Genomic DNA, 12969 nt, shown 5'->3' on the forward strand with positions numbered 1-12969 from the left:
CCATACCCCTCCCCCGCCCCCCTCGGATACAGCGAATCGGGGCGATCGCCCTGGGCCCCGCGCTTTGGGGGTGGGTGGGGAGCGGCATGCACTTGGACGCAACGGTGTCAGATGTAGTACTTCCCGTTTAGTTTGAATGCGTCGGGGTGGTGGAAGCGGGGGGGGGGGGTGGGTGGGATTTTTCCGGGGGTCCCGCACCCCCAAACCCCCTTATGGTGGCCCCGTCTACTACACGGGTCTAGAGGGGGCTCAGGCGCTAGGGAGGGAAGGGGGGGGGGGGTGGGAAGGAAGTGGGGGGGGGGGGGGTTCGTCCCAGTGAACTCGTCGACACGAGGGCACCGCGCCAGTCCTGCGTGGGCGTCGTGACTGCTTGGAGTCGGAGCGCGACTATTGAGCAAGGCTGGCACGGCCCGGTTTTATTCATTCGGGTTTTAATCGGTTTTTATATTAAATCGGAGCACCTGGATCCTGCCCAAATCCGGTTTTATTAAAGTTAAGTCGGGATTTCAGTCGCACGCACCCATTAGCGGCGTTCGGGCCGGGGAAACGAGCCCAGCCGCCGTGCGCGCCCAGCCAGTCGACGACCCGCGCAAGTAGCAGCTCTACTTGGAGTACACACAGTTCAAGATCGCGGCGACGAAGAGGAAGACGCACAAATCCTTTCGCTTTCAGCTCCTGGCCAAGCGGAGGAAGACCCCTCGCTAGAGCGGTGGCTGACCGACGGCAGCGACTATCCCGCGCTCCAGAAGATCAGCCATCAAACTGGTTCAGCATGGCCACGTCGACCGCCTGCCGCTGCTGCGTCTGAGCGAAACTTCTCGACGATGGGATTTATCCCATTCCAAGTTGAGGAACAGCCTGGCGCCCAGCACAGCCGAGAAGCTCGTCTTCATTAAGTCGAACCTCAACGCGTTCTACGGCTACACGACGGCGACAACAACACCGAGTCCAGCGGCGAGAGCGACGGCGAAGACGACGCAGCGGCAGACGACGACAACGAGGAGCAGGATTGAAGTGTGCACGAGACGCCGATAACAAAAACCAGGTTTTAATCGGCAAAATCGGGTTTAATTCCATTAAAACCAATAACCCGATTTGTCGGGCAAAAAAAAATCGGGTTTTTCCCACCCTTGCTCTTGAGGCCACCGCGAGTCATCGTCGGACGCCCAAGGGGAGAGAATTTTAAGTGACCCCAGAATCCATCTCAATCCCCGCGTCCGCCCTGGACTCGAGTAATCTCTTATTTGGCCATCGATCGCCCGCGCGCGCATGCCTGTGTGTGCGTGTTTCTGTGTGTGTGCCTGTGTGTGTGTGTCTGTGCATTGCCCTTGCAGTACACACAGACAACTCGTCATCTCCAAGGGGTTTACACCTGGTAATAGAGATATATGTATAGAGACAGGGCAAAGCAATTAATGTAAGTCATCATCAAGGTGCGCCTCCATCTAAAGAGGGTCACTGGGAGAGAGATACAACGCCACTGCTATCGCACTGAGAGTCCGGGAGAGGAAGACGTCGAGTTAGGATGAACGCGCGCAGGCTAAAGACGCACAGTTCCTGGCGGCCAAGTTAAGCGACGCGGGGCTCGGGTTCGACACGTGACTAAGAGGGTCAACGTTGGAGCAGCCACGGGAGAATGGAACGAGCGCCCAGAGGACGCTCCCCTTTGGGGGGGAGATGGAGCGATTAAATCAGCTCGTGTGCAGGAGGTGCTAGGCGGACCATTACATCGCAATGAGTCGTAGTAATCATTATGCTGTCGAATTGTAACGGCTGTGCCACAGCTGCACAGCGTTCGCTCCTCTCTCTCTCGTACAGAGAGGGGAGAGGACGACTCAGAGAGAGGGAGGACGACTCAGAGCTAGAGGACGACTCAGAGAGAGAGAGATAGAGAGGACGACTCAGACAGAGGGAAAGAACGACTCAGAGAGAGAGATGGGACGACTCACAGATAGAGATTACTACTTAGAGAAAAAGGACGACTGAGAGAGAGAGAGAGGGGATGACTCAGAGAGAGAGAGACGACTTCTCAGAGAGGTTGGGGACGACTCAGACACGCGGGGAGGAACTACGGACGAGCGGGAAGGCGGCAGCACCATGAGCGAGGCAGTGAGCCAGCGCCAACTATTACCCAAGCTCTGCAATCCTCTATAGATGATGATGATGATGATGCCAATCAATGAGTGTTTACTTGCGGAAGGAAACGGGAGCACCCGGAGAAAACCCACGCGTGCGAGGGGGCAACGCTCTATCCCACACGTATGGAACAGATGGAGTCCACATTTGATGTACGGCTCCTCCTCGTCGTGTCACGGGAAGGGAGTTCCACAGCGCATCTCTGTGTGATCCACCAACGCTCGCTGCCGCTGCTTCCACAGTGCTGGATTACAGGCAGGCACGTGCACGAGGCGCCACTGGTGGTGGCTTCGGGAGGTGTTAATCCAGCAGTGGATTGACCATGGTTGCTGCTGCTGACGATGATGACGGTGCTTCGCGTTGTTCGTCTGGTAAAACACAAATCCATATCAAACTAATCGTGATAAAATGAAATAAAACCCTTAACCGTTGGTTAAGCGTGAGATAAGTCGTAGTTTTGGAGGGCAGGGGGGGTAATGAGTCGGGAGAGATCGCAATTCCCCACGTGATAAATCCACGGGAAATCAACGCTGATCGATATTCGGTGGTTCGGGGTCAGCCGTGTTTACGATGGGGTCAACCGGCAAACGGAATGAGGCTGCCGTTGCTCAAACTTCACGAGTAAACGAGGGGCTCAGGCCGACACTAAATTATTTTATTTAGTTTTATCACGTAAGGCCCCACTGAGCGATACAGCTCCTCTTTAGAAGCGACCATGGGTATCGCAAACGATAGCCCCACGAAGCGGCTTATCGTGCGGAAATGTTTAGCAGCAAAGTGATCTAAACGCGTGCCGTTGATTCTAAACGTGGCGGTGCGGGGGAGGGGGGGACCGGAGATCAAGAAGAAAAATCGATGCGACCAGGGGAGAGAAAGAGACAAGCAAACTCCAAATCTACAGGCGTTCAGAGTCGGGATCGAACCTACGCACCTCTTGCACACCAGGAGCGGTATTTCCTGGGCTGGGAAGAAATGTGAGGTTCCTTCGGCAGCAGCAGCAGCAGCATCAAAATCATCGTTTATTATTTATACCACGTCTCCCACGCTGTGTCAACCATGGATACGGTTCCTGTCAACTTCGCTCCTTGATTCCTCCACCAGTGAAGAAGACTCAGTCTCTAGCAGCCACCGACTGTTTCGTCTCATCCACCACCCTGTGTCCACACACCACGACGAGCAACACCGCAGGCTACAAACAATGTCCTCACCCACTCTCACCTGCTCGCTCATCTGTGCACTCATAGACCCACTCCTCGACTCGCTCGGCCACCCACTCGCGCCATCAGATCGCTCACTCGCTCGCTCGCTCACACACTCACCCACCACATCACTCACGCACTCACTCACCCACTCACAACTCTGCAGGCCGTAACACTCCTCTGTCTGCTTCTCCCCTCGCACCGCTCCACTTCGCGATTCCACTCCCATCGTTCGTCACCCCTCCCCACCTCGCTCTATGCGAGAAACGAGTTACACTCTAGTATATTACAATGTTTGACGGCGCCGTTTGTTGCCGGCCGCTCGGCATTGTCGACAACTGTTGTGCCTGTGCTCAGGTGGCCGTGTAGAGCTACAAAGATTAACAAAGATTAATAACTTATACTCTGACTATCGTCGTTTATTAAGGAGGGGGGGGGGAGCCTTCCCGACTCACCGCAATCCCGATTTTACTCGAGCCCGGCTTGGAGAGGTTTTTGCTACGCACTCCACATGAGCTACTGGAGGAGGAGGGGGGGGGGCAAGGGGGGATGGAACTCACCGGAGCGAGCAGTGCACCACGCTGTGTCGGAGGGTGGTCCCTCGAAGGACGCCGCAGAACGACGTCTGAAGTCACTTTCAACCCAAAGTCTCTTTAGCCACATGAGGTGCACCCTGCTTTTAGACGCCCTGCCAAAAAAAAAGTGTTGGTCGGACGTCGATTAAACGGAGATGCTTATTTCTCTCGCCTGGAATGAGCTTAAATGCATCTTTATTTTTTGTATCTGATGGGTTTTCTTCATGAAGTCGACAGCTGGGCTACCCGATTCTTCCACGCAGCGATTGCTCTACCTGGTATCGGTTCGATTTCTCGACTACCCGCGGATAACACCGAGAGAGTTGGAGGAAAGTATCACCCCCAATTTCTCACGTGCGCCGCTCGACGGCAGGTGATGGGCGGGGCTTGGTGATGTCACAAGAAGTCACGTCACACTGGGGGCGGTTTGTGTGAGCGGTTGCCATTGGAACACAAACACGTGCTCGATTATGATTATTATTATTGTAATAATAAGTAGTACTCTTATTTTACCAGCAAATTCTCATTGAGTCTTAATACTTTCTTTTCAGGAGGGATCCTGCCAGGTTTCCGCAATAGGAGGCGATGTTACTGCCCCTCTGTGCAATCCTAATCGAATTGTTTGCGATGCAGTTTGTCAGCATTTGGATGTTTAAGGCCGAACACAAGGTGCATTGTATGGAGGAGGTTTTGATGAGCTGTGGCAAGAGAACCCGGGGAAAGCCGTGCAGAACAGGGGGAGAACATACGGACTTCACTCACGTGCTCACTCGTCACGCACACTTCACGCTGCAGAGCCGCACCTCCGATTCGCAACGCTGGCTACGTACGGTGCGAAATACGTTCAACGTACATACATAGAGAACAGGGGGAGAACATGGAAGTTCCACACAACCTCACACATACTCACTCGCTCGCATGCTCACTCACACTCCCGCCGAGCAGGGGAAGAAGATTCAAACTCCAACAACAACCGCCATTTGCCACTAGGTGGCGGTGACGTCACCACGACGCTTGTGCCAGGCGATGTGCACCTTGAGGCCACGTAAAGTGTCGAAAGCCCTATAGCAGGAGGTCACGGGGCAGACCCAGATGCCACGGGTCGACTGACTGAGATAACTGGCTGATGCACCACCTGTGCCCCCTACTGTGCCAACTTGCTGCGCTTTAGCCACCCGGCGCTCCACTCGTTGTTGTGAGCGTCGGCGCTGCGCTACGAACCTGGCGACCCGAGTTCGATTCCCGCTCACGGCCAACACCCATTAATGATTATCTGAACCGGTCCTGGGCCTCTTCTAGGTCGACTCAGCCTCAAACGAGTACCTGGTGCGGTGTGTTATTAAACATCGCCACACGGGAGACGAAGGCGGCCGGGCGTGGTGCTGGCCACCCACCCCCTCGTGTGCCGTGCCGGCCTTCATAGTTGCCACTCGTTAACAGCACTTGCTCCAACAGTCTGTTACAGGCTACACGGGAAACCTTTGTCTTTGTTTCGTAATGATCGATCGATGAACGCAAGCGAAGACATACACAGGTCATCTATGGATTTTGGACAATGATGAAAAAAAACCAGTCGCAATAACGCAACTCAATTCTCTCTCAAGCGAGTTTCCACCGCGCAAACTGAACCCACGAACATTTACACCACGGCTGCACGCTATCGCGCGTGCGGTCTAACACATTGTTTCGTCGAATTGTAACTATTTGTTCTGTTTCGCGATGATTTACCAATATGTATTCAGTTCCCGCCTTACTAAACAAAAACCACGCCCCAGCGAGATGGGGTGGTAACGCCGTCTGTTGCAAGTCCCTGGAACCGCGACCGAACAAGACCCCCCCCCATCACCCCCTCTCCCCTCACTACCCCCCCCCCCCTCCTCCGGCTTGGTGCTATCGCGTAGCGCAACTGTGGCAAGGCAGACCGATGCGTCGAGTGGAGTGGCTGCCTGGGTCTCTTGCTCCCTCTCCCTCTCGCTCTCTCGCGTGCTGCTACTCCGCTGTTGCATCCTCGTAGGCCTGACGCTTGGGCGACAACGCAGAGGGTGACAGGCTGCCTGCCTGGCTGGCAAAGCTCTCGACTCGTTGACCGAGTTTGTCCGTTTCGTCTCGAAGCCCTTCGAACCGCTCAGACCTTTGACGCCCTGTGACCACCCCACCCTCACCCCGCAGGTACCGAGTCCTATCGGCGCCGGTGTTTGCAGCGCTTCCAGCCACGCCGCGGTCTTTGTAAGTACGCGGAGCTGTTTGCGAGTGTCCACAGTGCAGCGAATGTGGTGTCGCCGCAGCGTAACTCGACGCGATTGTCATCTTCGGTGAAAACCGCGTGCGTGACCTTACAAGGAAACGTATATAGTCCGGCGACGTTTCGGGCTATAGCCCTTTTTGTCCTTCCCCCGCAACTCCGATTGACACGGTTGGCTACGTACGGTGCGAAAGAAATTCAACACACATGCATCTCAAATTGTTGGAGTCTGCAAGGCTCTTTTTCTTTCTCAGGAGCACAGCGTAACATGTGCTATGAAGAAGGGCTGTTGCCCGAAACGTCGCCCGTTATTTACGTTTTGTTCCCCTTTAATGTCACACCCACAGCGTTATTATTGACCAATGTATTTTGTCGTTGTTGCTGTTAATCGTGATTTGCGCACCGCTGACAAACGCAGCAGTATCAGTAACATGGCCCAAGCGTGTGTGTTTAATACCGCAGCAGAGTGCCACAGGGCAACAAGGGCCGAGAGTCGCGCCGCAGCCGCAAGGTCAGATTCAGAGCGCCTCCAGGTCATCGCTGGGCTCATTCCGCCACCGAACCGCTTGCAGACGCCGACTCGGACGCTGACAGCCGCAAAAACGGCGTTCGGTGATAGCGAATCGTAAAAAAAAAAAATAGCGCCTCGCCCCCCTTCCACGCACGTCCTTGGACACATTTGAGCTGCGTTTCGAACTCAGCATGGGAAATGTCAGGGCCCCCGTACGCCGGCTTAATTATGAGCCGTGCACAAAGGAACACGTCGCCTGTTATATAAGGCCACACGCGCGCGCCCTGTTGACGTGTCGTCCGTGGTGCTTTGCTGCAACCAAATGCCAACGCTAATCTACGATTAGCGCGGTTGGCCTACGTGCGTTCAACGTACGTACACACGGCCATCGCTTAAGCCACGTGCTGTATATCCACAGCTAACTTATCAATACATCCACTGCTGCCACAACTCCTCCGCATTGAAATGTGGTGCCCAAAGTGTTTACAATAACCTACGCCACCATCGCTGGTGATTGTGAGTTGTTGAAGATGGGATGGTGGAGAGAGGATGGAAGGGGGGGGGAGAGATGGAGAGAGGAACAAGAGCAATCTAAGTTACTGTAAAATGCCACGTGCTTGGCAGAATGGGAAATGAGGGTGAAAATTAATAAGTTACATAACATAGAGCGGACGATGGTGTGTGTTGAAATCTGGAGATTACACGATGATGTATTATCGCCGCTTGACACTGGTGAGAGCAGGTGTCTTCTGCAGGTTCCTTCCGAAAGCAACTAGATTAAAGACACGTCTTCTGGAAGACGAATGTCTCATTTTGGATGATACGACGCATTTTCCGATTGTCGAATTTAAAATACAGCGACAAAAGATGTCCCTTATTAGGTGGAGAATACGGCAAAATGAGAACGGCTTCAGTTACTTTTCGTATTCACGCCACTTATTGCGCTCGGCGATCGCGTTAAAGGGTTGGCAATGCTCCGGTTTTGCGGCTACGTGCATGGCGTGTGACGTATGTATGTTGAACTTCTTTCGCACCGTACGTAGCCAACTGTTGCTAATCGCAGGTGCGGGGGGTGGACAACAAACTGAACACAAAAAAGCAGTTCTAAAGAAATTAGTTTTTGCTTTCGATTTAAAGGCGCGTAGCTCCAATGGCTTCCTGATATCGGAAGGAAGAGCGCGTTCCAGACGGCCGCAGAAGCGCATCTGAAAGCGCGCGATGCGGTGGGCTGCCTCTGTTCGACGGGAAGCCAAAAGTCCCTGCTATAAGGATGACATCATCAACATCACCTCGGCCGCAAAGGATTTTCATTTAGAACAGTTGTTTCATGCTTTAATTCACGTACTGCTGTTTTTTTATATATAGTACCATGCATTGAGCAGCCCTGAGTAAACTTACGTGCGACTTGAGTCGCCCGTTGGGTATGACATGAGGGGCACGGCTCGGCTTCTGCAGTGTGAGAAAATAAAAAAAAAAACAGCAACCTGGGGTCTCCTTAGCCGTGCCGGGCTGGTTGGGCACGGCCCGGGCACGGTTATGCCAGTGGGAGAGAGAGCTCAGACTGCCCTGGTTAAGAAGGAATAGAGGGCATCATCAGTGTGTGTGTGTAGTGGGTAATTTGTGACAAACTACCTCAGGGCGTGAGGACCTTGCCCTACGCACAGCTGGCCAGCGGTCCTCTCACTGCCTCGTGAGTATCTAGGGAGAGTCAAAGTCTAAGGGAGTAAACCCCTACAGAAAATCAGGAGTGGGGCCCCTTGGGCAGTTCTGTGATGCACAGCGGCACATCCCCGGCAGCCCCTGTAGCCAAGCTGGTGCCAAACGTCGTGCTACGCAGTCATTTGGACCTCACCAGCAAGGCCGAGAGGGGGATCCTGACGCATGGGCAACCCAGGATTTCCATAGTAACCTGCCCAGGCTTTGCGCCAACAAGAGATGCAAGAATGAGGAGAGGACACTCTTTGGCCACCTAATCACGGCCAAGAATCACGGTTGGCAGCAGTCACGAGTGATGTGCTCATTTTGGATTGGCGTAAAAAATTGGCGCCACGGGTTCCCATCGTTGGTGGGAGAGGTCATTGCACCCCGATGGATAGCTACCGCCCACCTCAAGCTGGGCAGCCCCCGGCCAATAATGTGCTTTCCCGCCACGGCTCAGCTGCTCCAATGGGTGCTTGGGGCTTATGGTTCATCACCAGACAAGTGGGCTGCAACACCTGCACCAGACAAAAGCAAAACAAAACGAAAGAAGGTTCCAGCCCTTCATTTTGCAAGCTGGAATGTACGTACAGTGTGTCCTGGCCTCTTCGAAGATCTATTGCAGATTGAGGACATCTGCAAGACCGCAGTTATGGACAGGGCGCTGGCTAGACTCCATCTGCATATTGCAGCACTGAAGGAAACCCGACTTGCTGGTAGTGGCTCACTTCTAGAGAGTGACTACACTTCCGACTGTCAAGGCAAAGAGCAGAACGAACCAAGGCAACGTTTTGTTTGGTTCACCGTTAAAACACACTCCTTGGCATGATATGACCTCCAACCGCAGGCTTCAAGTGGATTCTGCTCATGAGACCACTTACTGCTTCTGCCCATGTAAACATCCCTAGTATCTACGCCCCAACACTCGACTCACCTCCGGAGATTCACGACCAGTTTCACAATATCATTCCCAAAATCCCCAGCTCTCAGCACATGTTTCTGCTCGGAGACTTCAATGAAAGGGTTGGGGCTGAACACAACGCATGGCCACGGTTGCCTTGGCCATCATGGCATTGGAAAATGAATGCCAGCGGCCAAAGTCTACTGGAGCTCTGCTCTTACCACAATCTCTGTATTATGAAACCCTGACATAAAGTGTCACGGAAACATCCAAGGTCTCTCAATTGGCACCAACTGGAACTCGTCATCACCCGACAAGCCTTCCACAACTCAGTCCTTATCACACGCAGCTCCCACAGTGCATTCTGTGACATCGATCACTCACTGACATTCAGCAAGGTCAGACTCAGCCCCACAAAGATACACAACCTCAAACAAAGGCACGACCCACGCATTAACTCTGCCAAGACCTCCCTCCCAGAGCTCATTCAACCATTCCAACACGGCCTTGAGCAGCTCCTACACGACACACCAGATGGAAGTGTGGAGACAAAGTGGACGTACATCAGAGATGCCATCTTCAATGCAACCATCAATACCTTCGGCAAGCAGACAAGGCAGAACACGGACTGGTTTGAGGAAGACATGGCTTTATTGGAACCGATCCTCCAGACCACAGACCAAGCTTACGGTGCGCCTTAAGTACAAGTAAGCCCCAAGTACAGGATCATTAAGGACTCTGAAAGCTGTCCACAGTGCAGCTCAAACGACCACCAGACGCTCTGCCAACAACTACTGGCTGAACCTCAGCAGTCGGATCCAACTCACCTATGACACTGGCAATGACCATGCCATGCATGAAGGCATCAAGAGAGCCTTTGGTCCAAACCTCAGAAGGACTGCCCCCCTGAAATCCAGCTCAGGGACCACCATCACTGATAAGCAAGAGCAAATGGCCAGGTGGGTAGAGCAGTACTCAGAGCTCTTCTCAGGAGACAACGGAGTATCAGAAGCTGCCCTTGCTGCTGTAAAGCCCCTACCAACCATACACGAACTGGACAATGTTACAACCTTGAAGGATCTTGACAACGCCATCAACTCACTAGCCTGTGGCAAGTCCCTTGGACAGAACGACATCACACCCGAGGTACTGAAATGTGCGAAACCCAGCATCCTAACAAAACTCCACAAACTCCTCTGCCAGTGTTGAGAATAAGGAGCAGTGCCTCAAGACATGAGAGACTCCAACATCACCACCCTATACAAAAACAAGGGTGACCGTGGGGACTGCAATAACTACCGTGGCATCTCCCTGCTGAACATCGTGGGGAAAACATTTGCCCGTGTGGTCCTCAGCAGGTCGCAGATACTAGCTGAGAGGACATATCCTAAGGCACAGTGTGGCTTCAGAGCAGGAAGGTCCACCATTGACATGCTCTTCTCTTTGCATCAGCTACAGGAGAAATGTTGCGAACAGAGAATGCCCCTGTACTTGGCATTTATTAACGTAACAAAGGTCTTTGACCTCGTCAGCAGGGGAGGCCTCTTAAAACTCCTGAAAGTGATTGGCTACCCACCTAAGCTTCTGGCAGTCATCTCCTCTTTCCATGACAGCATGAAAAGAACAATACAGCACAGCGGCACCACCTCAGAGTGATTTCCTATACCCAGTGGTGTTAAGAAGGGGTGCATGCTTGCCCCAACACTGTTTGCCATCTTTTTCTCACTTATGCTCACACATGCCTTTGAGACAGCAGAAGAGGGAGTCTTTCTCCTTTCAAGATCTGATGGCAAACTCTTCAACCTTGGTCGTCTCAGATCCAAAACCAAAGTCCTCATCAGAAAACTCCTATTCGCTGATGATGCCACGCTGACAGCTCACACAGAACAAGGTCTGCAGACACTAGTCAACCAGCTTGCCAATGGCTGCAACAACTTTGGCCTGACAATCAGTCTGAAAAAGACCAATGTCATGGGCCATGATGTCAGAGACACCCCTTCTATAAACATTGGCAGCTGTTCAAAAGTTCACCTACTTGGGTTCCACCATCACCTGCAATTTGTCCCCTGTCACAGAGATTGACAAGTGCATTGGGAGGGCGTCTACAGCTATGTTCACATTGGCCAAAAGAGTGTGGGAGAACAAATCCCCAACTCTCAACACCAAAGTACAGGGGCACTGGGCATGTGTCCTGGGAAGATCGCACTCCCAACACCTCAGTCCTCAACATGGCCAACATTCCCAGCATGTACTCTCTACTCAGTCAAAGGCACCTGAGATGGCTTGGACATGTGTGCCGCATGCAGAACACCCAAGGATGCCTTGTACAGCGAGCTGCCACCAGGCACACGATCCCCTGGTCGCCCAGTCCTGCTACGTCAAGAAATAGCAACAAACTCCTCTGTAGCTGCCGCCGCATTCACTTGCAATTGCTGTGGCAAGGATTGCCATTCAAGGATTCGCCTACTAAGTCATTCTAGGCGCTGCAAAACCCCACAGCTGACCTCGTAAGGCGCAAAGTAATTGTCTCTCGAGATACACAGGCCTATTCAGTTCGTGTGTAGGGGGCGGCGGGGGGGGGGGGCATTCCAGTGTTGGCAGTGTGTTTTTTCCCAGGCGTCAGAGAAAAACTAAACGAAATAAAACGAAGCAATCAAAGAGAGAGAGAAAAACCCCCAAGGCCGTTGGCATTCAGGGCGTCTAGAGATCTCATTTGGTAAAACCAGCAAAAACCTTCAACTGTGGGCAGGCATAAAGCTGTACGAAGCATCGTGGTCACCTGCGGGGATGGATGGATTAACTCATAAAGAGCGCTCTTTCATATCTTAGGGGCCGTCCATAAATGACGTCACGCGATTTTTGACGATGTTTGACCCCCCCCCCTCGTCACACGGCGTCACAAAAAGTCAGACCATCCCCCCCCACCCCCCTGCACTCTGATCTTGTAGGAGAAAACATTCATTAAAAAGTCTATTTAATTAAGTAGAACGTGTTATCTATATTTATTTAAAGCTGCGCATTTTAATGTGACGTCACATTTCTCACCCCCCCCCCTCTCCTCGTCACGCATCGTCACAAATGTCTGACCCTCCCCCCCCCAGGTGAGTGACGTCATTTATGGACGTCCCCTTACCTATAAACGTCATTTTTTTGTCTGGCTGTGTGTGTGTATGTGCATGTGCCTTCCTCGTAACGCGTTTAACTGACAAACTATTTTGTTAATGTTTTAACAAAGTACACAGACACAACAAACTAATGCCCCGGATGAACAATTGGTATTTGTTTTTTGGCAAGAAAATCACACTTTGTAACAATGTAGGCTGATATTCTTTGCTCTTTCGGTAAAGTCACGTTGAAGGGAAACAATAACATAATAAAATATACATAAAACAACAATAGTGAGATTTTTTATTGTTTTATATATATTTTATTATTTTATTGTTTCCCTTCAACGTGACTTTACCGAAAGAGCTAAGAATATGAATTACTGCAGTCACGAAAGCTTTAAATAAAAATTTAACGTAGGCTCATCTTAATGATAACATTGAGCGCATCTGCGCATGCGCGGAACTGCTCACTCGCGGTTGCCCCTAGCAACGCAAACAAACTTGATGGGCGACTTTGACGGGAGGGAGGTCCTCTCGCGTTCAAGACTTGGTCATTTTTGTTTTTTGCGCAACAACAAAAAAAAACAGTGCCAAAAATGG

At 52.1% G+C, this 12969-nt stretch overlaps 1 protein-coding gene and 1 long non-coding RNA gene across 6 annotated transcripts in view; one reads left to right on the forward strand and one right to left on the reverse strand.

Annotated features, from left to right (window-relative positions):
* The window catches only part of LOC116955625 (type 2 lactosamine alpha-2,3-sialyltransferase-like), a 91017-nt gene that overhangs the window by 13655 nt on the left and 64393 nt on the right, over positions 1-12969 (forward strand). For 2 of the 5 annotated variants that reach the window (XM_076053324.1, XM_032976810.2), the window contains exon 2: positions 6080-6136. The exons of 1 other annotated variant lie outside the window; for it this stretch is intronic. The gene's annotated coding sequence lies outside the window, so the exon portion shown is untranslated. Of the gene's footprint in view, positions 1-5824; positions 6137-12969 lie in introns of those variants that run through there. 2 more of the 5 variants (XM_032976812.2, XM_076053322.1) reach the window with 2 other exon arrangements.
* On the reverse strand, positions 1039-4028 carry LOC142905987 (uncharacterized). The gene is made up of 3 exons (XR_012930017.1): positions 3896-4028; positions 3068-3290; positions 1039-2504 (listed from the first exon to the last, which is right to left on the reverse strand). It is a non-coding gene; the product is annotated as an uncharacterized LOC142905987 (long non-coding RNA).

Source organism: Petromyzon marinus, chromosome 60 (assembly GCF_048934315.1).
Source record: "Petromyzon marinus isolate PM22_M1 ecotype Great Lakes invasive population chromosome 60, UKy_Petmar_22M1.pri1.0, whole genome shotgun sequence".
Taxonomy (NCBI): Eukaryota; Metazoa; Chordata; class Hyperoartia; order Petromyzontiformes; family Petromyzontidae; genus Petromyzon; species Petromyzon marinus.